At 50.7% G+C, this 24,214-nt stretch overlaps 1 protein-coding gene across 2 annotated transcripts in view; it reads left to right on the top strand.

The window, feature by feature from the left end:
* Positions 1 to 23,972, top strand: part of DHRSX (dehydrogenase/reductase X-linked) — a 214,404-nt gene extending 190,432 nt beyond the window's left edge. Inside the window, exons 7-10 of one of the 2 annotated variants that reach the window (XR_011998211.1) lie at positions 3,201 to 3,317; positions 16,369 to 16,427; positions 22,900 to 23,028; positions 23,929 to 23,972. The gene's annotated coding sequence lies outside the window, so the exon portion shown is untranslated. Of the gene's footprint in view, positions 1 to 3,200; positions 3,318 to 16,368; positions 16,428 to 22,899 lie in introns of both variants that reach the window. The other variant, XR_011998210.1, reaches the window with a different exon arrangement.
* Positions 23,973 to 24,214: the final 242 nt, after the last annotated feature.

Here is a 24,214-nt window from a genome sequence, read left to right as displayed (position 1 = left end):
TGGCAGGAAGATGCCACCGGCGTTACTCGACATGTGTCATCACGATCGCGTTCCTGTGTCACAAACTCGAATCGTGTAAGGATATTTATTTCATCTTCAGGTCGCATTGGGGAAATTAGACTGTCGTGAATTCACAGGTTGACAAGATCGTTGGGATGCGGGCACCTGTACCAACCCAAGGTCGGAAATGACTCCCATCACATTGACCTAAAACGGAGGAATGACTTGCGTGATCCGGTCGGGGCTGTGAACTCCGTTAACCAGGGATAGAACTTCTGTCTTTCTCCATCTGTCGTAATATGGGTCCAGTGCCACAGGATCGATACGTATCTATTGAACAATTGATGAATGACTGTGACATCCATGAACAGACCATGGTGTTCTCTTCTCAGTTTTATGAATCAATGAGGGATTGTTTCAAGTCTCAGTTTTTTGGGGCCCCTGGGTGGCTCAGTGGTTGACCATCTGCCTTTGGCTCAGGATGACTCCAGGGTCCTGGGATCGAGTCCCACGTTGGGCTCCCTGCATGGAGCCTGCTTCTCCCTCTGCCTGGGTCTCTGCCTCTCTCTGGGTCTCTCATGAGTAAATAAAATCTTTACAAAAAAATAATGTTTTTTATATAGTTTTCTGATTTGGCCCCTAATAAAATTTGAGACTCAGACCTGATAGGAAGCGAGGTATCTGAATACACAGAATAGCAGGTGGGCCTTGGTTTCTTTTTTGCTCTTTTGTTTCATTCTCAATGACCTGATAGGAACCTGGTGTATGTGAATATAAAGAATAGCAGGTGGTGGTTTGTTTGTTTTTTTGCTCTTTTGTTTTGTTCTCAGTGACCTCCGAGGCTGAGGCTGAGCACATCTTTGTCTGGGGTGAGTGACCTTTATCTATTCAAACAATGCTTCCGTCTAGACTGGCTCCCACAGCGGCAGTGGGTTGACCTGGCCGTGCCTCTGCTGACCCGCATTTTCCCCACTGCTGAATATCAATGTCCCTGCAGGCTTCCAAGACCCTGAACTGAAACACTCCTTTTATCCTTCTATTTTGAACACATTGCTGTCTATTGACCGGGATTCAGAATTTTGCAGAAAGCAGGGGGTGGTGGCGGTATTGCACAATTTATCAAGGCACATGTAGATATTTTTTAAAAATCTACTTGGTTCACAAAAATGGAAGTGTTAGAAAGCAGTGGGAAATCCAGTTGCCCAGGTAGGAAAAGGGCCTCAGAGCGGAGGGTCTTAGGAATCTCACAGAGCAGGTAAGAAACTGAGGCAGGGCTCGGTCCTCAAGCAACGGGGACCAGCCCAGGTGAGCAGGTGGAAAAGGTGATGAAAGGACACAGGAGATGGAGGGAAACATGGACCCAGGAAAACCAGAAGACGACCTCTGAAGTTTCATGCCTGGCACGCTGGGAAAAATAATGGTGTTGTTAACAGAGAGCCAGGATGCAGGTGTGATACGGATGAAAGAGGGAGTTTTGGCAGCGCTCATGTTTGCTTTTTTTGTGAAAATATGCAACACGTCCTGTATCGGGTGGGAGACACTCACTTGGCCAAGGCCACTCCCCACTGTGTGTGTCACCACCATGTGGTGGACCCTTGAATGATCCAGCGGAGACCCTAGCAGCATAAAGGGTCTCCAGGAGGGCTCTGGCCATATGGCCGGACCCCATTCTGAGTGCCCCATGCCCATGTCAAAGGAGAGGAAACAGATGTTTAATGTTTGCAGCGGAGGGAACGATGGCCTCCCAATGCACAGATGCATATCCTGACCTTCAGGAACCAGGGAATGGGGTCTTCTCTGGGAATATGGTCTTTGCAGATGGGATGAAGTGGGAGATCTTGAGGTGAGCTCATCCTGGACGAGGTGGCCCTTCGTCCAACCACAGGGGTCCTTGCAAGAGTCAGAAGAGGACATGCAGACGCAGAGGAGGAGCCTCTGGAGGATGGAGGTGGAGATGGGATGGATGCGGCCACCAGACTGGGAACATCTGGGGCCCCAGACACTGGAAGAGGCAGGAAGGACCCTCCTTGGAGCCTCTGGACCTCAGTGGTCCTCCCAACTTGGAGCTCTGACTTCTGGTCTCCAGAGCTGGGGGAGGGGATGCACTTCTGTATTTTAAACACCAAGTTTGAGATACTCGGTTGAAGCCACCCCAGGACACGCCTACAGATATCACCGCTGGTTTGGAGAAGGATGAAATTTTGAGAAAGTCAAGACGCCTAAGAGAAACATCCTAGGACAGTTAGAAAAAGCAAAGAAGTCCGTGCAGGAAATGTAGTTTTGGAGCACCCATTAGGCCCTATGAAAGGTGGTATTTTGAGGAGCGGAGGGACTTTTTGGAGGGGGGAAGAGAAGAAATGAAGAGAAATGAGACCCCCCGCAGCGCACCCCTTTGAAGGAGCAGCAGAACCAGTCATTGAAAACTGAAAGACAAAGATCAGTTGGGGATATTAGGAAAAAAGCTTTACGAATAACACGAGTAATAAGCCCAAATTTTCCTGAGAGGGAGGAAATCCTGTCTGCAGAGCCCCCTCTGGTGGCCGGGAGGACTCACTTATGGTGTTTGTGCAGTGACACCAACTGAAAAACATGGAAAATTGTGAAAACCTGAAACGTGGGCAGCCCTGGTGGCTCCGCGGTTTAGCACCGTCTTCAGCCCAGGTCATGATCCTGGAGACCCGGGATCCAGTCCCACGTCGGGCTCCCTGCGTGGGGCCTGCTTCTCCCTCTGCCTGTGTCTCTGCCTCTTTCTCTGTGTGTGTGTGTGTCTCTCATGAATAAATAAACAAAATCTTAAAAAAGAAAAGAGCACCTGAAATGTAAGAATGGGGGAGGCTTTGGAGAGCATTTGCAGGGCCCTCTGACCTCCAGATGAGGAATGGGAAGCCCCTTGGTTACTGTGCTGACCCCCGGGGGGCCATGTCCCTGCTAGGCCACCCCCTTCCGCCTCCCATCCCCACACCAACCTGCAACGTTTGCATCCCTCTGCTCTGACAGGCCCAACACACCCCGACTGAGGGTGGACACCTGTGAAGTGCATCATCGATCCCAGAAAAGGAGCCTTTTCTGCCCTTTAGAGCAAAGAGTTCTACTTGGTATGAAACATATAAAGTTCCCGTTTGCATACACGATAAACCCCAATATTAGAGGGATGGGTTCTGGCTTGGGGCAAGACCACTTACAACCTGACTCTCTCCTAGGTCAATGAGCCGGGACAGAGAGTCTCCCGAGGACACGGTTTCCTTGCACAATAATGGAAATTCAGCCGCCAGACAGAAAGTCAAGACGGGGACTTCTGGTCTACCCGGGAGACTAAGGTAACGTTTTATATATATATATATATATATATTTTATTCCAGATAGTTAACATACAGTGAAATATTATCTTCAGATGTTCGCTATAGTGGTTCCACAATTCTATATATTACTCGGTGCTCATCACGACATCACCTGTTTCCCCCACCCCCCCATCCACCTCCCCTCCCCAGCAGTGTGTTCCCCAGAGTCAAGAGTCCATTTCTTGGTTTGCCTCTTTTTCTTCTTCATTGGTCTGTTTTGTTTCTTAAATTCCACATATGCGTGAAACCACATTGTCTTTCTCTTATTTCGCCCAGCGTCGTACCCTCTAGTTCCGTCCACGTCATTGCAAATGGGAAGATTTCATCCTTTCCGGTGACTGAGTAATTTTTCATTGTCTGTATCTCCCACATCCTTTATCCATTCATCTCTTGATGGACACCTGGGCTCTTCCCATAGTCTGGCTACTGTGGACACGGCTGCTGTGAACACTGGGGTGCAGGTGCCCCTTCAGATCACTGTGTTTATATCTTTGGGGTAAATACCCAGTAGTGCAATTAATGGGTTGTAGGGTAGCTCTATTTTTAAGTTTTTTAGGAATCTCCACACCGTTCTCCAGAGGGGCTCCACCAGTGCGCATTCCCACCAACAGTGCAAGACGGTCCCCCTTTCTCCGCATCCTCGCCAACACCTGTTGTTTCCTGAGTTGTTGACTTTAGCCATTCTGACAAACAGCAGGGAGGCGGGATCTCACTGTGGTCTTGATTTGTATTTCCCTGATGATCCGTATTTAGTTTTTCCTTACAATCAGCCGATATGTCAATACATATCATGAACGGTCCTGGAGATGTACTTATTAGTGTTTTATCACCGGCGTTGTTGGAACCTGATCTTAACCTTCACGGTTGGAAACTTCCATCCTTCCATTCGTCTCATGTGTCCCTGGCGGCCGAGAACCCGGCAGGCTAAGGGACCAGGAAGGGACCAGAGTGAAAAGATGCACATTGTCATCTGGGAAGGTCTGGAGACCCGGGGGTGAGCCCGCCTCCCTCCACGCACTGCCTGGGGCTGGCTCTGCCTCCATTACTTTGTTTGCTTCACGCCTCCTCAGCCTCTCATGACTCACTTAGCTATTCCCCAGATTTTCTTTTCTGGACAGCAGGGGTCGGACATCTCTGGGCCCCATCCCTATAAACAATGTGGAGCTCAAAAGACAACGCCGCACTTAATAGTCCTGCTGGTTTTAATAATGACTCCATCCTTGCGTTTTGATTACCACCAGATGGTCACAGGCCGTGAGGCAAGGCCGGCTGAAAACCACAATAAATCCATGTGAGCAATGGGGTAGAGAGACACGGGGCTTTTACACCAGGAAAAACAAGAGGCCAGCCTGGGGGCTGCATCTCGTGGGCCCTACGTTGTTTGTCTGGCACTCGTGTCCTCGTGTCCAGCTGCCTCAGCCATCCAGTGCTGCTCTGCCTCTTGTCCCGCAACGCGACGCGCTGACTTTGTTCATCCTACTCCCTGGTGGAGACTTTCATCTGCTTGTCAACTACCCTGGTTCTTCATATGCCTCCCACCCTGCTGCGGCTTGAGCCGCATCCCTCTGTCTTGCAAAACTAATGCTGAAGTCCTAGCCCCCAGGATCTGTGAATGTGACCCTATTTAAAAATAGGGTCTTTGCACGGGATAGCATGGAGGTGAGACCACGAGGGTGGGCTCAAGTCCAGTATGGCAGGTGTGCCCATAAGAGAAGACAGAGGTAGAGATAGACGTCCACGGAGGAGACATCCCAGTGAATGCACAGATGCGCAGGCAACGCGAGGCGGACCTGGGGGCGCAGATGCGGTGTTGCATCCCCCCCAAGCTGAGGACCACCAGCAATGACTGGCAAACACTACAAGCTGCAGAGATGCATGGAACACGCCCCCCGAGCCTCCAGGAGGAATCACCCCTGCCCACACCTGGCCTGCAGATCTCCAGCCTCCAGAACAGGGACAGGACATGTCCGTTGTCCTGTGCCCTCTGCTCTGTGGCACCTGTACAGCAGGCAGCCATGGGGAGGTCACTCAAGGCCCTGACATGGATGCCGCCGCTCCGTGAAGCCTTCTCTGACATGGCTGGTGGAGTTGGCTATGTCTCCATGGGTCTTCCCACATTGTTCAGACCGTATTTCCCTGGAGCCAAGCCACTTGAACGAGCAAGGCAGCCAAACCTAGCGAGCTCCGTGGGGTCCATCATGGCGCTGGTGCTTACTCATCCATCTTCCCAGAGGGGCCGAGCTGTCCATCACTGCGGCCGATGGCTGCAGAGTCGCAAGGTGCGTCACTCTAATGGACTCTTCTTAACTATACCCGTGGTCTAGTTCTGTCTTTTCCTGAAATGAGCACCTCACCCTGTGGCCCATCCCTTGCACACGTGCCTCTTACACTGGCTCCTGCTTCCACGGGACGTGGCATGCATCCAGATGAACCATGTCGCCATCACTAAAGAGAGCACTGGCCCGTCTCCTTCACTCCCTGTGGCATTGGTGACACTCCAAGCGGACTCCATGCTAAGCAAAGAGCCCGACACAGGGCTCAATGTCACGACCCCGAGAGCGTGACCTGAGCTGAAATAAACCACGAGTCGGACGCTTAACCGACTGAGCCCCCCCCAGACGCCCTGTGTTGGTGATTCTTACTTTAACATTCAGTCTTTCACATCCTCGGTCGCCGATGCTCATCCACCCACGCTGGCCATGCTGTTTTGTCTTCTCTTTTTTCTATCTTGGTGTGAAATTTGCATTAACATGAACAAACTCAAAGTGTGCGGTTCAGTGGCGTTGAGCACGTGCGCCGTGTTGTGCAAGCACCACCTGTTGTGCCAGAGCATCGCCCCAGATGGAAAAACCCTGCAGCCGCGTCAAGCAGCCCTCCCCAACCGACTTCCTCCCACCCCTGCGTGCCAGTACTCCCTTTTCCTCTCTGTGGATTTCCTTATCCTAAGCACTGTGTGTGAGTGGAACCATACGATGTGCGGTCCTCTGTGTCTGGCTGCTTTTATGTCACGCTTTCAGGGTGCATCCACATTGTAGCACGTGCCAGGGTGCCATTCCCTCTTCACGCCTGAGTAATAGTCCACTGTGCGGATGGACCCCGTTCTGTTCATGTCTTCGTCCATCCGTGGACATTTGGGTTGTCTCCCCCTTTTGGCTGTCGTGAATGATCCTGCTATGAACATGGATGTGCTAGCTTGGTTTCAACATCTGTTCCCAATTGTGGGGCAATGTATTTAGAAGTGGGGATAGCTGGGTCATAGGGTAACTCTACGTTTTAACATTTTTGGTGCTGGCAAGTAGTTTTGATCACTTTTCCACTCCCGACACTCTGGTCCCAAGCTGCGGTCTGGTCCTATTGCCGTATCATTGGCCACATGCTCATATTCACGGTTGTCATTACCTCCCAAACCCCGTGTTTCTGTGCGATCCCAGGAACCCCTTGCATGCAAAGCCGACTGACCCTTTTGGGTCTTCTCCTGGCCCTAGAAGAGACATTGAACACACTCAGTTCCATAGTCTGCCTTGAGATTGTCATCTGTCTCACCTTCCAAATGTACTTCCTGTCTTGTGTACCCAATCTTGGCCAATGGAATGCTTGCCCCCCCCCACCCAAGTGCCTTGTGGAGGGACTTGGAGGTCCCCCTTATGTGCATCACTAACTTCTTCTCACAAATTACAGCTTCTGCTTTTTTTTTTAATTTTATTTATTTATGATAGTCACAGAGAGAGAGAGAGAGAGAGAGGCAGAGACACAGGCAGGGGGAGAAGCAGGCTCCATGCACCGGGAGCCCGACGTGGGATTCGATCCCGGGTCTCCAGGATCGCGCCCTGGGCCAAAGGCAGGCGCCAAACCGCTGCGCCACCCAGGGATCCCATAAATTACAGCTTCTGCATCCCAAATGCATCTCAAGTCAACACACGTCTTCCAGCACGTCATCATGGTGCTGCTGTCTCAGTGACTACCTTTTCTATCTGTACCTCCAACACCTTGGACCATTCCAGTACCTTCCGAGGTGCTTCCCTGGTCCTGTGTCCTCCAAGCTTCCAGTTAAGGAGCCGTTCAGGGGCATCCTTCCAAAAGCACATTCAAAACCCATGTCTCCATGTTGGCCTCCCCAACGAGGCAGCTGATATGGCCGTCGTTATTCACGCACCTGCCTCTAGACCCTAGAACACAGTGTCGTGTAGGATGGGTGTTCCAACACATGTACGAGCACATGCACACTATTTATATGGCTCAAAAGGATGTCCGGCATCAAAGCAGCACTCACACCACAGGGAGATGCATTCATCCTTCTTCAGAGAAGTTCAAACACCAACACACAATTCCAATTTATCTTCAACAAGCGCCCCGACCCACTTAGCTCCCGTTTTACTCCCGGCTTCGGCGTGAACAAAGTACCGTCTACACATCTTCTCTTCTGTACAGTCAAGACGCGAATTTCTGATCTTCATTTCCTTTCTGACTTCTTTTTTCCCGCATTTGGAATGTGTCTTTTAAATTAAGTTTTTTTTTTTTTTTTTTTTATGATAGTTATAGAGAGAGAGAGAGAGAGAGGCAGAGACACAGGCGGAGGGAGAAACAGGCTCCATGTACCGGGAGCCTGACGTGGGATTCGATCCCGGGTCTCCAGGATCGCGCCCTGGGCCAAAGGCAGGCGCCAAACCGCTGCGCCACCCAGGGATCCCAAGTTTTTTTTTTTTAATTTTAATTCCACCGTGGTTAGCATCCAGTGGGATATTAGTTTCGGGGGTACAGTCTCGTGGCGGAACACTCTCATCCATCACCTGGTGCTCCTCACGATAACCGTGTTCTCCGTTCTGACTTTTTGCACACATAGTGGCGCCATGTTATTCTGCTTTGGTGATGGCAAGTTTCGTGTATCGTTTTCTTCACAAATCTTGGAAAACCACTTTTTTAAAAAATTATTATTTATTTATTTGAGAGGGAGCACACACAAGAGAGAGCACAAGCAGGGGGTGCGGCAGAGGCAGAGGGAGATGCGGGCTCTCCGCTGATCGGGGAGCCCAACTCAGGGCTCGATCCCAGGACCCTGAGATCATGACCTGAGCCGAAGGCAGACGTTTAACTGACTAAGCCACCCAGGTGCCCCCAGCAGACCACTTTTATTTAAAATCTTGCTCCATCTGTCTGGACTCTTCATTCATTCATTCATTCATTCATTCATTCAGCAAAGCCAACTTTTACAAAGTGACCTTGGCTAAGAATCGAAGTGCTTTCTTTGTGAAATGCTTTTGCTTGTTTTGCTTTTTTTGGTCGGAAATCTCACTTTGTCTCATTCGTAGGAAGATTTACATATTCTTGGTCTTCTTGTCCTTTGCTATCTCCCAAAGCCTTCAGTTCTTTGAGGGCAGAGACCGTGGATTGTTTGCTTCAAACACCCACACGGTGCTCGGAACCTAATGGTGATAATTGATATCAGAAAACATGGCAGCCAAACGCAGGAAGAGGGCGGGGCTGGCATGGCAGGGCTGTAATCATAACGCCGCGGGCTTTAGTCATGATCCATGATGTCCTGGCTGTGCCCCTGGTTCTCCCCATTCTCCCAGGGGTCCTCATCTCCTCCCCGCCATAATGACCAAGCTATTTCCTGTTTGCATTTGCTGTTCAACGGGAGGACCGTTTCATCATCATCATCATCATCATCATCATCATCATCGCTGGCACTACACACCCTTATCTGAAACACCCAGGCGCTACCCCTCCCATCTCAGCAAGATGTTATTTGTCACTTGCCAGTGGACAAAACGTGGCACCATGTCAGATTCCGGATCTAAGTCACTGCGGGTCCTTAGATTCTTGCTGAGGCCAATGGTTGGGGCAGAGGAGATGCAGCCACGTGGGTTTGTGTGCGGTTTGTGTCAGCCACACTTTGCAGACTGCGGTGTTCTCTCCACCGGGAGGCTGGCAAGTATGGCGGCTCTGTCCACACTTTCTGTTTCTCCAGAAATTTGTGTCCTGACAATACAGCTGTGCATTTCACTTTTTTTATTAAAGATTTTATTTATTTATTCATGAGAGACACACAGCGAGAGGCAGAGCCACAGGCAGAGGGAGAAGCAGGCTCCATGCAGGGAGCCCAACGCTGGACTCGATCCCAAGACCCGGGATCATGACCTGAGTTGAAGGTAGATGCTCAACCCCTGAGCCACCCAGGTGTCCTGCAGTTCACATTTTTTTAAGTGTATAATTTGAATTTCGAAGGGGAAGCAAGAGGCAATGGGGATGGGCAGGACAGGAAGAAGAGGATGAGATTGGATTCCTCAAAGAATTTGTTGGAGCATGGGACTTGATGCTCATTTGTATATAAATATTGCATATTTGTATATAAATAGTATATATTTGATTATAGCTCAGACCTCAGTCCAGTGGGATCTTCTAAGCTCTGGGTTGTCCATCAAGACTCCCAACGTGTACATATATGGAATATTATTGAGTCTTGAAAGAGAAGGAAGTCCCGCCATTTGCAACAACATGCATGGACCTGGAAGGCGTTATGCGAAGTGACATGAGTAATGCCCAGTATCACTTGCACTCGGAATCTAAAATAACCAGACTCAGGGGACCAGAGGCTAGGATGGTTGTCACCAGGAGCTGGGGAAGCAGGATGGAATGGGAAGATGTTAGTCAAAAGGCGCAAACGTGGGCAGCCTGTAGTGGCTCAGCAGTTTAGCGCCGCCTTCAGCCCAGGGCGTGATCCTGGAGACCTGGGAATCGAGTCCCTCGTCAGGCTCCCTGCATGGAGCCTGCTTCTCCCTCTGCCTGTGTCCGTGTCTCTCTGTCTCTCTCTCTGTGTCTCATGAATAAATAAATCAAATCTTTAAAAAAGGTGCAAACGTTCAATGATAAGATGAGTAAGTTCCAAAGATCTAGCGTCCAGCATGGCGAGTCAAGGTGACCATGGGTAGGTTGGTGCATGTGCCCCGTGTTGGACCCAAGGAAGCTACTATACACACCAGGGTGCAGGTTCAGGTGTGGACGGGTGTTTGTAGCTCGTCTGGGTGAATACCAAGGACCAGATGCATCTGCATTGTTGCAATCACATGAGCCTTCGTGGACGAACTCCAGGGTCTCGCGTGGGTGTGGGATCCTTGACACGATCACAGCCAGCAGGTGGCGTTCCTCGGTAATGGCGGCCATGGGTCATTGGTTGGGTCTTCATAGGTAAAGATGTCGCCCCTCAAGCACTGAGCTGGCTGGAAACCACGGAAGAGTCTAAAGACGAAACCCACAAGGGCTATAAGCGCGCGATCCCTGGATGTTGCCCTGAAGGGGCTGGAGAACCAGTGGCAGGTGCGAGTCAGTTTTCCGAAATCTCTGCAGGAGTGCGGGCCGCCCACAGGGAGATCCTCCCCAAAGCACAACTGGGGCCCCCACCAAGAAACACCACTTGTGTCCGCTCCGTGCCTGCCACCCCATGAAACCACGCTCAAGACCACTGGGCGGTCTGAAAACATCCAAGCCCCCGTTAACGGGCCCCCCGCCCCGGCGTTCCTGAGAAATCTGGCTTCGTGTCAGCCTCAGGAATGCCCATCGCCAAACCCAGAGAGACGTGCGGCAGCTCGTCGGAAAGACAAGCCAGCGCAGAAGACACGTCCACCGCAAAGGAGGGGACGCCGCCAACAAAGGGACACAGCGGGCAGGCGGGCCGCGGCGAGGGCCCGGCGGTGGAGGCCAAGACCGGCCAGAGGAACGGGCGATTTGCACAACTTCGGAAAACCTCCCTTGAATCTTTGTATGAAGCGGAATGTAACACGCCGATCGCACCGAGTCCGCGAAGCATCCCGAAGGAGTCGGGCTTCCGCAGGCGAAGCCGGGCAAGCGCTTGTAGCAAGTGGCACAGGCCTCCTCCCGCGGAGACGAGAACCACGAGCTCTCCCAAGACGTGCGGAATCCTGCAAAGTGGCCGCGACGACGGAGGGAAGCACGCAGCGTGGCATCGGGCAGGGCTTCCGCCTCCCGGGTCCTGGCGAGCGCCCGGTCTTCATTTCTTTCGCGGCGGGGTCGCGTCCATGAGAGAGGACCAGGTCCAGGGCCGCGGAGGGCAGGACGTGAGCCTTCGGGGACAGTGACCGTGGAGACCTCAGCACCTCGGGGCTCTCCGCGCACCCGTGTGTTGGGGCAGCACCGAAACGCAGATTGTTGCCATCGGAAGTCATCCTGTGACATCCAGGGCCGGGTGGGGTGTGTGCTGGCATCTGGCCGCGGCGGGCTGTCAGTCACCCAGCTCCCCTCTGCGCCTCCCCTTACGACCCAAGTCCCCTTGGACTTTATGCATGTTTTGCACTGAGAGCAAGGCGCTGCTTCCTCCACTCCGCCCGCGAGCCTCCCGACGTCTCCGTGGCACCGACCGTCGCACACGCGTGTCACATCCTGTGTGTGGAACTCCCAGGGCGGCCTGGGTGGGCGAGCCGCGCTCTTTATTGTGGGTTTATTACATTGTGCAGGTGCCAGCACGTGCTGGGGACTTGATCCGTGACCTCCAGCTTCTGGACGTTAACACCTGCCGCTTTTAATTTATTTTTTAAAATGTTGTTTATTTATTCATGAGAGACGCAGAGAGAGGCAGACACACAGGCAGAGGGAGAAGCAGGCTTCGCACGGGGAGCTGGATGCCGGACTCGATTCTGGACCCCGGGGTCATGCCCTGAGGAGCAAGTGATGGGTGACCTGGGGATGAGCAGGTGATGGGTGACCTGGGGAAGCACAGATGGTGGGTAACGTGGGGATGAGCAGGTGCGCTGGGTGACACAGGGAGCAGCAGGTGCACTGGGTGACCTGGGGAGGAGCAGGTGATGGGTGACCCGGGGATGAGCAGGTGCACTGGGTGACCTGGGGAGGAGCAGGTGCAGTGGGTGGCCCGAGGATGAGCAGCTGATGGGTGACCTGGGGATGAGCAGGTGCACTGGGTGACCCGGGGATGAGCAGGTGCACTGGGTGACACAGGGACCAGCAGGTGCACTGGGTGACCTGGGGAGGAGGAAGTGATGGGTGACCTGGGGATGAGCAGGTGCTCTGGATGACACAGGGACCAGCAGGTGCACTGGGTGACCCGGGGATGAGCAGGTGATGGGTGACCTGGGGATGAGTAGGTGCACTGAGTGACACAGGGACCAGCAGGTGATGGGTGACCCGGGGATGACCAGATGCCCTGGGTGACACAGGGACCAGCAGGTGCACTGGTAACCTGGGGAGGAGCAAATGATGGGAAACACAGGGATGAGCAGGTGCCCTGGGTGACCTGGGAATGAGCAAATGATGGGTAACATGGGGATGGGCAGGTGTGCTGGGTGACACAGTGACCAGCAGGTGCACTGGGTGACCTGGGGAGGAGCAGATGCCATGTGTGACACAGGGACGAGCAGGTATGAGGGATCACCTGGGAATGCCTGGGAGTGCTGGGTGACCTGGGGAGGAGCAGGTGCTGGGTGACCCAGGAATGACCAGGTGTACCAGGTGACTCAGGGATAAAATGAACAGATGCTGGGTGACCTGGGCATGAGTAGGTGATGGGTAACACGGGGATGAGCAGGTGTGCTGGGTGACACAGGGACCAGCAGGTGCACTGGGTGACCTGGGGAAGAGCAGGTGCTGGGTGACCCAGGAATGAACAAGTGTACTGGGTGACACAGGGAGTAGCAGGTGCACCAGGTGACCCAGGGTCGAGATGAGCAGGCGCTGGGTGATCTGGGGAGAAGCAGGTGCTGAGTGACCCAGTGACCAGCAGGTGCACCAGGTGACCCAGGGATGAGCAGGCGCTGGGTGACCCGGGGATGAGCAGGTCTGCTAGGTAACCCCAGGAAAAGCGGGTCTGCCAGGTGACCAGGTGTGCTGGGTGACATTAGGAATCCGCCAGGGCCCCCACCCCAGGCTTCTCTGTTTCCCCAAGAACAGCAGATTGTAGAGGACACAGGCAGGACTTAAATATTTGGTGACGCCCTTACTGACCTCTAGGCAAGGGACCAGGTCTCCATCGCCTGCTTTTTCTCGGGGCTTTTACTCTCTCACCTCCCTCCTTCTAACTTACACTCACGTGTGCGGCCCCCGGGTGTCTCTGTCTTCTTTCTCGTACACACACAGACACTGATGCACACAGATGATCATATTTTACTGATTCCTGTTGCTTGGGGATTTTTTTCAGCCTTGCACCCCTAGTCCCTAGAGCCTGCTGCATACAGTAGGTGCTGCATAAATGCTCCCTGCACGCAAGATTCCGTGCATGCATGAGTAGTCGAGGTGCCCGCCTTGGAAATCCTGCACTTGGATTCCAGCTCTTTCTCCACCACCCTCTGCGCTCCTGACCTTGGGACAAGCACTAGGACATCCTGGGTGTGCGTCGGCCCACCTGCCAGATGGGGACCTCGTGACCTGTGGGATGGTTGCGGAGGACGGATGGACGGACGGACGATGAGAACAGAGCCCGCCCCTCGGAAACACGCGCCCGCTGGCCCATCTCGTTACCAGGGCAGGAGCCGCGGAGTCCGAGCAACGAGGTTGGAAAATTGTCTTGCCGGTGAGACGCAGAAACGTGACAAGTGCCGCTGTTTGCCTGACGTCGTTTCCGACGCGGAGGGACAGGAGCAGAGGCGGGCGGGCGCCTGAGGGCAGCTGGCCAGGGACGGGCGGAGGAGCCAACGGGACTTTTAAGAAAAAGACTTAATTTTTCCAGAGCCTTTCCAGATGTGCAGCGACGGAGAAGCAGGTGCGGAGAGAAGCCCTTATCCTCGCGGCCCTGCGCACGCCCAGTCTGCACCGCCATCAACGTCCCCACTGGACGGGGCACTTGCTCCCATCGATGGGCCCATGTGCACACGTCATCCAGACTGGCGAGGTGACATTAGGGTCGCTCCTGCCCTTGTGCCTCCTGTGGGCTCACACAGACGTCTAAGGACGTGTACTCAGGACTACGGGGCCGAATGGGGTCGTGGGGCAGGGAAAACACCGTGTGATCCCACGGGGGGCAGCTATCGTTACGTGTGCACCGACACCTGCGGGCTGGACAGCATCCAGAGGCACCCAGGTCACCCAGCACACCTGCTCCTCCCCGGGTCACCCATCACCTGCTCCTCCCCGGGTCACCCAGTGCACCTGCTGGTCCTGTGTCACCCAGCGCACCTGCTCATCCGCACATTACCCACCATCTGTGCTTCCCCAGGTCACCTATCACCTGCTCATCCCCAGGTCACCCCGTGCACCTGCTCATCCTCGGGTCACCCACTGCACCTGCTGGTCCCTGTGTCACCCAGTGCACCTGCTCATCCCCGGGTCACCCATCACCTGCTCATTCCCAGGTCACCCATCACCTGCTCATCCTTGGGTCACCCACTGCACCTGCTGGTCCCTGTGTCACCCAGTGCACCTGCTCATCCCCGGGTCACCCAGCGCACCTGCTCATCCCCAGGTCATCTGATGCACCTTCTCCTCCCCGGGTCCCCCGAAGCACCTTGTCATTCCCAAATCCCCTGTGAGCATCAACCCCTACTAAGCTCTCGAGGCCTTTTCTTTGTCGTAACTACCTGCCCCGAGGCCCACACTGTCAGTGGGATCATCGTCCCCTGGTGCACAGATCCGTGCCTGGTTTGCGGAGAGCAGGAGCCCTGAGAGGCCGGGGCATATTTCAGGCAACACAAAAGGAAACTGTGGATTTTGGGAGGATGATGGAGAATTACTCCCTCGGTTCTGGGTGTTTGGGAGAAGTGAACCCCGTTGGGCTACACCCGCTCTGAGCTCGGGCACTTCTGCCATTCGTGACTCCGCTCACCGGTTCTCCAGTGTTGGCAGCTCTGCCTGCTTGAGTCCTTTGTCTAATTAGCAGCGATGCGCAGGCGCTCAGGGCTTGGACATCTGGCTCCGACCTCCCGATGTGGGGACTCAGTCCCTCCTGCCTCTATTTGTAGTGACGTCCGTCGCATGTCACGGACTCTAAGCAAAACCATCCCTCTTGATGCACAGTTTAAAAGCTGATTCTTTACCATCCTTTGTTATGGAACAAAGGAAATGGTGCAATTTTAGAAGCTGAACTAACTAGAAAAGTTTTCTTTTTTGTGGGGGGAGGCTTTAAAAAAAAAACCTTTTATTTTTCAGTTCTCTGTATACAACACGGGACTCGAACTCACCACCCTGAGATCGAGAGTCTCATGCTCTGCAGACTCAGCCAGCCTGGTGCTCCTCACTGATTTGAATCATTTTGTTTTGCTTTACTGCCTTAAAGAATATTATTTTGTTTCATTGCTTTAAAAAATTTTTATTGCTCAAAAAATATGTTTTGTGTGTGTGTGTGTGTTTGTTTGTTTTTTTGTTTGTTTGTTTGTTTGTTTGGTTGGTTTTTTTTTTTTTGAGGAGATGAGCTCTCTTGGATTGGGGTGGTGTATATTCTGGGCAGACCCCTCTGGGTGGTCCCTTCCACATGCACCATTGGGAAAACTTCATAGTCACGTGCAAAATAATGAAATTGGACCCTTGTCTCACCCCGTCCACACACACACACAGGCGTGAATTAATTCAAAATGCATTAAAGACTCAAACCTGAGATCTGCAACCTTTAACTTGCAGAGGAATGGCTTTTTAAATTTATTTATTTTATTGATTGATTGATTTTTTTTGGTTACCTCAAATAAAAACGTTGCACAGCCATGGGAGTGATCGCCAGGGGGAAGACATAGTCTGCAGAACAGGAAGAAATATTCAGGAACCACATATCTGATCCTTCAGAGCTTGTATTTGGGACATGGAAGGACCACTTTGCAAAATAAATAGATAGATAAATAAATAAATAAATAAATAAATAAATAAATAAATAAATTTAAGAAAAAAGCCAGCCACTACCCAAAATAGATGACAAGTGTTTGCTTCTTGGTAAGAGTTCTTAATTCTGGTTTATCTGTAAAAATCAACCGATTGGTCCTAGCCATGCAAACACAGTCACTCGGCGTTACAGTTATTGTATTATTATGTGGTTTCTAGTCTCCTTGGGAAATAAAAAAGACTCTCTGATTGCTTGATTTTTCAGGTGGTCGACGGCGTTTCGTTGATTCTCTGGAGGACCCTTCACATGTGTGCTCCCGATGGGTAAGTCCAGCCGTTCTTTGTCGGCTGCATAAGGCTCCGCACTCTTGAGGCAAACCTAGCTGCTCCAGGTGGCTCCCCGAGCCCTCGGAAACCAGATTCTGTGTTTCTAAGCCCGCCGTCTGTGGGATCTTCGTGGTTCTTTGGCTTTTCATTGAATATCCTTGAAAACTTTCCAAACACATGTCTCCCTGCACCAAATTCACACTCAAAGACCTTCCAGGGGGCGATCTCATGCATCGTGTTGGTAGTAAATGAGGTTGGCAGACTCGAAGTTCACTTTTCCGGACTGATGCACCAAACAGCCCTGGCTTTGCACATGCCTCGAACTAAACTGGAGAGCCGTCAACACAGACCTCCATTCCCGCTGGTTCCATGGGAGGATGGAGGCTCCCACTTCTTCTGACGTTCCCGTCCGGGCACCACAGAGAGAGATGATGGGGACCGAACACATGTCCAGATGATTAAATGCTTGCCCCAAACTCCCATACATAATGGAGGCTCCATTTCGGTGGCTGCCATTAATCAAGCCAGCCTGGCGTTTCCTGCCAACTTTGTGAATGTGCAATTGGTAGTATATTGTTTGGGAAAGAGAAGGCCACTCTTCCAAAAAAAAAAAAAAAAAAGGAGCTTATAGATCTGAAACCGGACACAGAACTCACAAAGGCATGCTCGGAATTATGAATCTGAATTCAAGCTTTAATGAGTCCTTTGGCTTTTTATGGCCTTGAGCTCTGGAGCCAAGCTCATCTCTTCCACTCTGCTTAGAAATAAGACAATTTCTGACTTTCAAATGGAAAATCAGGCTAGCTGCGCTTCCTCCTTTTGATGAGAGACACGGATGTCAGGTCAGGCATTTTCCTGCAGTCATCCCCTTCTGAAACCAATTATTTTTGGCCTCCTTTTGGACCTCAAAATAGGACCAATGATAAGTAGGAAGATATATATAAAAATAAGTCAATTTACACATTTTTAAGCTACAAGCAAAGGCAGATGAAAGGATCAGTTCCCACCATGAAAAGCAGGCACATTTTATGAAAGATTTGATTTTGACGTAGCTGGAATTTATTCTGTGAGATCATTCTTACTTCCCCAGCATATTCTGTGACAGACACGGTATAGAAACTTGAAACACCCCCATGAACTGTGTATTTCTGTGAGAATCCTGAATGTGAGCCCCTTCAGATCATCTTAGTAGTTCAGATTTATTATCCTGCCCTGGGTAGTGGAAGGACCCAATGCAACAAGTGGGTGGGTGTCCTTATTTCTTGTGATCACATCTTGGGCCCATAACTGTTCTCCAGTGAACCTACTTCAACCTGATTTCAATGTCAATCGTACACTCGCTACTACATAGAATTAGAAAAAAAAAAGAGCACAGTAGGGGGCAAAGCATAAAGTGGCACATGCCACACAAATGGACGATTCCAAGGACCACCTACCCAACTGATTCTCAAATTCACTAATTTATCCTGCTTTCTAAAGACCCTGAAAATAATTACTCTTCTCTGAAAAATCAAGCAGCAGGTCTTTCAACTCTTGTTTGGCAACCAGAGAGGAGCACATTGGCTGTGTTTAATTTGGGAGGATTTCAGTTGTTCTCCCATCGGTAGGTTGCATTAGGCTAACACACCATTTGTTAGTCCCCGGGGGTCAAACGTAATACAAATCAAGTGGGGCTCAGTGTTCTTCCTCTAAACCAGTCAGGGGAGTCCCGGTTGTATTGCAACCCCAGGATCTTAGCCCAACAAAGGTGTGTGTGTCCACAGGACATACATGTTTTCCGTGCTGACATGGAGATCCAAGCTGACATGGCGACCTTACTACCTGAAAAGCCGCCATCTTTAGTTAACGTGGAAGAAGAAAGACATGTTCGCACACATAACATTGCACCAGGCAGGACTGCACACATTGACGTTTCCATGCAAGCTATGCTGGGAAAATGTGGGGAGCAGATGAAGCCATCAGTAGGCACAGTCTCTGGCCAAAACCCCAGAACTCATATCCCCTGACTGCAGCCAAACACCAAAACGATGCTCGTAAGTGTTCATTCTGTCCTCATCCTGGGAGACATCCAGATGTTCTATGGGAAGTTCAGGCCAACAGTTGTACAGGTTGCGACAGTAGATGTCAAGTAGACGTGAAGACACCAAGGGAGGTATCCATGTAGGTTGTTGGTCAGTGCAGATTCCAGGAGGTATGGACGACACTGGAATTAGGCATCTTGATGAGCTTGGCTGCTCTCACAACAAACGAAGAAGAAAGGGAAATAACAAGTATTTCCAGGGATGTAGAGAGATTGGAACCCTTGTGCATGTTGGTGGGAATGTAAAATGGCGCAGCTGCTGTGGAAAACCATATGGCGGTGCCTCAAAGAATTAAAAATAGAACTACCCCATGATGTAGGAATTCCACTTCTGGGTATAGACCCAAAAGAACTGAAAGCGGGGTCTCGGAGAGACATTTGCACACCCACGTTCAGAGCAGCATGATTCACGATAGCGGAAATGTGGAAGCAACCCAATGACCATCAACATATGAGTGGATGAGCACACAATGGAATATGACATTCTGGGCATGATGGTGGCGATGAGCACACAACGGTGTGAATATGCTTCATGCCACTGACAGTACATCTCCACATGATTAAAACGGCTGATTTAATATTATCAGTGTCTTAATTTGGTTACAAGGAATCAGGGAGACCCAATACACGTGTACAAGGCTATTTTTATTCTACTACTTAGTGCCTGGAAGATAGAAGCCCAATCCCTCCATAGACAGGCAGCCCTGAGTCAACCGCAGGTTCTGTCTGAGGCCCTGTGAGGCTGGCCAAGGGGCTGGAGACAAGGTCGCAGGACCACCTGACGCTAAGCCACACTCAGTGTGCAAAGCTTTGGTGGCTAAATTGAGGCTTGCGATGTGTCCATCACACAAGTGAGTTGATTATCCCTCTTTTATCTTTGGATGATTGAGGATAAGTGGCACCATTTGGAAGAGAATGTTCTGGACAAAGGGTCCAGATGGGGCAGATGGTCATGAAGAGTGAGTACAAGAAATGCCTGAGACGGCCCAGACAAGGGCAGAGGGAGAAATGTGCGTTCTTAAGCCTCACACGTATTTGTGGGGGGTTTGAGGGATATTTTAAGAACGCCTCCTCTTGCAAGCAATGCTTGTGGGTGCCTTTTAAAAAGTAGAGAGATCCAATTTCATGAAAATGCAATTGATGTTTGCAGCCTTACCTACGCCTCAGGTCCATCAAACCCTTTCCTAGACCAAGGAGGGCACCCTGTTGGTGGATCCGAACATCCCAGAAATTTGGCGGAGCACCCGCGAGATAGATCAGTGAGCTCCTTGGGAGGCACACTGGGACCTCAGAGGCACAGCCTGGGTGGGAAGGAGCTATGGTAAGCAGGTGGTGTCAAGGTTTCTGTGTGGACACGACTGGTTAGGATGAGATTGTGGGGTTGGATCCACTGTAACTAGTGTCCTTATAAAAAAGGCACAGACAACCAAAGACAACTAAGCAGGTTGGGGAGATGCATCCACAAGCTGAGATGCAAAAAAGCCCTGGAAAACCACTGAGTCCTGCAACAGAGTCTCTGTCAGAGAATCCACATGGAAACCACCCTACTGGCACCTTAACCTTGGGTGTCCAGGCATCAGAACTGAGAATACATTTCTACTGTTTTTCAGAGACACCCACTTTGGCATTTTGTCATGGCGGCCCCGGGAAACACACGTCTGAACAAAGGATTTGGGTATGAGGCATGATCTCTGGGGAATTCTGGCCAAATAGCCAGTAGGGGCAACATCCGACTCTGTGGTAGGGAAATCAGTCCAAATCATGCAGCACATACCAATATATCTGCTTGATGTGACAAGAGGACAAGTTAGTGTCTACAGATAATTATTTCAACCACCCCTTACAGAGTGTAAATCTCACGGGGCTGAAGAAAATGATTCTGGGTCCAGCCCCACTGAGATTCTCTGTCTCTGTCTGGGGGCAAGGATATTTCGCAGTAGAGGAAGATTGGGAAATTCCCCCAACACCTCCGGTCCACAAAGCAGGTGCAGCTTTTTGAGGGGCTCATGGATGATGAGCAGCTAAGTGGATCCTGGCGGCCGACTCTTCAACATTCAAATATGACAACTTGTCATATGCAGGTGATTTATAAGAGGAATCCTGATGGCAATCAGGCATCTTCAACAAATCTCCCACGTCCCCTCCAGTTGGGGTCCTCTAGTGACAAATCATCCTCCTGTTGGTTCACGACTCCATCCTATCCCTTGTCCTCCCCTGTGTCTGGTTATTAATAGGAGAAGCACCAGGCTCCTAGTCCCTTCCAGTTGCCAGCACCCCACTGCAATTATTTTAATAGATTTAGACAGACTTAATTGGGACAAAAGATGGTCAGAATGCTTGAGTAACTCCTCCATGACCAACACCGTTAAGGATGCAGGGAGCATCTCAGAGACAAAGAGGATCTCCTGGAAAGAAAGCCGAGGACATCCAAAGTCCACCACCCTTGGTGTCTTAACTCGGGCTGTTGTGACAACATACCACAGACCAGGGGGCCGAGCAGCACAAATGTATTTCTGTGCAGTTCTCGAGGCTGGAAGGTGTGAGATCCAGGGGCCAGCAGGGTTGGATTCTAGGGAGGACGCTCTTGCTGGCTTGTCCATGGCCACCATCTTGTATGTCTTCACATGACGCAGAGATTGAGTTCTTCTCTTCTTATAAGGAGAGTAAGCAGCCACCAGTCCCCCATCAGACCCTAATGACTTGCCCAAGGCCCCATCTCCTAAAACCTTCCCATTGGGGGAGTAGCGCTTGCACATGTGAGCTTTGGCGGAGGGACACGATTCTTTCCATGCACCCAGCCTTCCCTATTGTGATAAACAGCATCACCCAGATGCACAAAGCAGAATTGCAGGGCACATGCCTGACTCTTCTTTCTCATCCTCCCCCATATTCAATATGTTTTCAGGCTTTGTCGATTCTCTCCAAGGCATATACTTCCATGTCTGCCCCCTATTCTCCATCATGGTGGCCACTAGCCCCAAGGCAGCCACCACCACCCAGCTGGACCATGATCACAGTCTACTAGATGGGCTCACTCGCCGTTTCTGATCATTCTCCAAGCACTGACGTGGAGCCACCATGACTCCATGCTCAGGGACTCACTTGCATGCTGTAGGCTCCAAACAACTGTGCATACCCCACCGTACCCTCTAAGACCTGATGATCTCATGCCTCGGCCTGTGTCTCCCTACCCTGTCCCCTGCCCTCCCTGCATCAGGCCCACCACACTTCCCTTGGGTCTTCGGACCCACTCAGTCCTTCCAGCCCTCAGAAAATGGATCAGAAGCGGTAATTATAGAAATGACAGAAGACGGATGTAGTCCGCCAAAGACATTGTCAGAAGAAAATGTGACATCGGAGTCCTCGCTGAAAACAAAAACACGGAACCAATCCTAGACATACTCTGATGGAGCTGTCAAACCAGATAAAATAAACTCTCCAAAGGCCTAGTGGGGAATAAAAATAAAACAACGGAAGAATCCAACTCGCCTGGCTTCATTTTCATCTCAGACATAAGAAATGACCAAATGGTATTGAATTGCCTGGCATTGATAGGGCGCAGAAAAATAAAATAATAAAATAAATAAATAAATAAATAAATAAATAAATAAATAAATAAATAAATAAATTTAATAAAATTAAAAATTAAAAAAATCATTAATAAGAATGACATAGGGAGACCTTTAGGAAATGAGCTCTGTCTCCCCCAAATACCATTATAATAATTTCTAATACCCTTTATGCAATCCACGGCATTTGACTCGGTAATTGTGCAGTGCTCCAAAGCCATGCTACGAACAGGGATCCACGTTAAGGGATCCACAGTAAAATCTTCATCCTCTAAAAGAAATGGTTTTTGTTATGGTTGATTATTACATTCAGAGCATTTAGAACTTGGAGAGAGGGTTTCATTCTTAATCCACCCTTGAAAAAAAAAAGAGTAAAAATCTGAAGGCAAACCAGATGATGATTTGCAAATGTCTTGCTCAAATGGGGCTGCAGAGGATGTATCTGTGCCCTCACGTCTGTGAAGCTGCAGAACATGAACAAAATACCCTTAATAGGATTTCCTGACTATGACCGAATGTATTTACATTTTCCTCTCCAAGGGAACAAAACCAGGATGGGCCTATTTTAATTGGTTCAATGCTTCCCTCTGTAGCTTAGTGCCCCTTATAGATGGAAGAAGGTCTTCCCATATGAAAATCTTAAAATTGAGACCCTTTTTAAGAATTTATGTGTTTTCTGAAATCCCATTAAAGGTCATGTGGTACCAAAAAAACAGAAAAAAAAAAAAACCCAAACATTTGTTTGGGAAAGACAACATGTGGTATTTTAAGAATCGTGCATCCATGACTGTGCTGATATGATCATCCTTTATAATTTCAGAAAAATCAGAATGCTCCTTTTGCTTTACGGAGAATCCCATCTAACACACAGGACATGGGGTTGGTGTGAACCCAACGCGCAGAGGCCAACACCTGTGCCATCTGTGCTCATGGAGAGCTGGAGAATCTGGTGAGTGTGCATGCTTCCTTGTGAGTGAGTGCCGTGGGCATATGTATGAGCTACTCCGTGCAAAACCAGGTCCCGCACGTTGACCTTGCCCAACAGGTTGTTTGTGGGGGGCTTGAGAGGGGTCTCTCCACCATGCTAGTCATGGGCATCATTGTCTGTGGTGGAGCCTCCAAGATGGAGGTTGAAATGAGCAGTTAGAGCGTGTCCCTGGGTGCATGTAGCACTCGGGCCCTGGAGAGAGGGTACCATGCACCCAGGCCACCCAGAGCCCAATGGGTTCTGAGCCATAGCTGGGCTGAGAACACCTCAGTCACCCTGAGTCCAGTGGCTTCGCTGGACATGCACCATCAATGAGCTGTAGATAAGATGCATATAGAGCAAGTTGCTTGTTCTCCACTAGAGCCTTGAGAGGAAAATACTCTTCTGGCTACTTTCTTAAAAAATAAGAACATGGAGATGCAGAAGAGCGCAGATACGCATTCACATAGCACTAAGGGCAGGATGAAGAAACGACTGGCGTGCCGGGGCTAAGAGTCCATTGAGAAACATGCTCGCCGTCTGTTAGAAAACCCGTAGGGCTCGGGAGTTTAGCAGCAGAAGGACCTTCCTTCTGGGATGGAAACGGCCTTGCCCATAAGTGCTTGGAAGCACCCAGGGATGAGTTCATGGGAGTCTATGCAGCAGCCACAGCCGTCCCATCACTGGATTGTGACTTCCTTCTGAGAAGTCAGACTCCCGGGCTTGGTAGTCCCAGCTGTGGTAGCACACACACATGGTCACATGTGGTCTCCCCGACCAGACCCTGCAAAACCCCAGAGATTTCCAGGGCCCAAGGTGACACAGTGAGCGGGGAGGCGGCCGGCTTACGTTGGAGTCTCCAGATCTTCTGTGCATTTCCAGGCGTAGCAGCTCTAAGGAATAAAAAGGCCGTTTCCAAAAAATCATTTTACGAAGGGAGGCATTCTCCTTGTCCACGAAGGGTTCTCCAACCTTGACATTTGAATGAGGTCCGTGCATGTCTACGTAGAAGTGGTGCCAGAAAGAGCCTCAAGAAATAAGTGCAGCTACCCAGTGATGGGTAACGTGTGTGTCTACGTGTGCACCTGCTCCAGGAGGAGCGTGCAGAGTTTCAGTTCGAAAGAGATCTTTGAATCCAGAGGTGTAAATACCGGGGGAGAAAATGGGT

Source organism: Vulpes vulpes, chromosome X, assembly GCF_048418805.1.
Source record: "Vulpes vulpes isolate BD-2025 chromosome X, VulVul3, whole genome shotgun sequence".
Lineage (NCBI taxonomy): Eukaryota > Metazoa > Chordata > Mammalia > Carnivora > Canidae > Vulpes > Vulpes vulpes.
The sequence above is the reverse complement of the archived record's forward strand: the minus strand, read 5'-3'. Positions and strand labels throughout refer to the sequence as shown.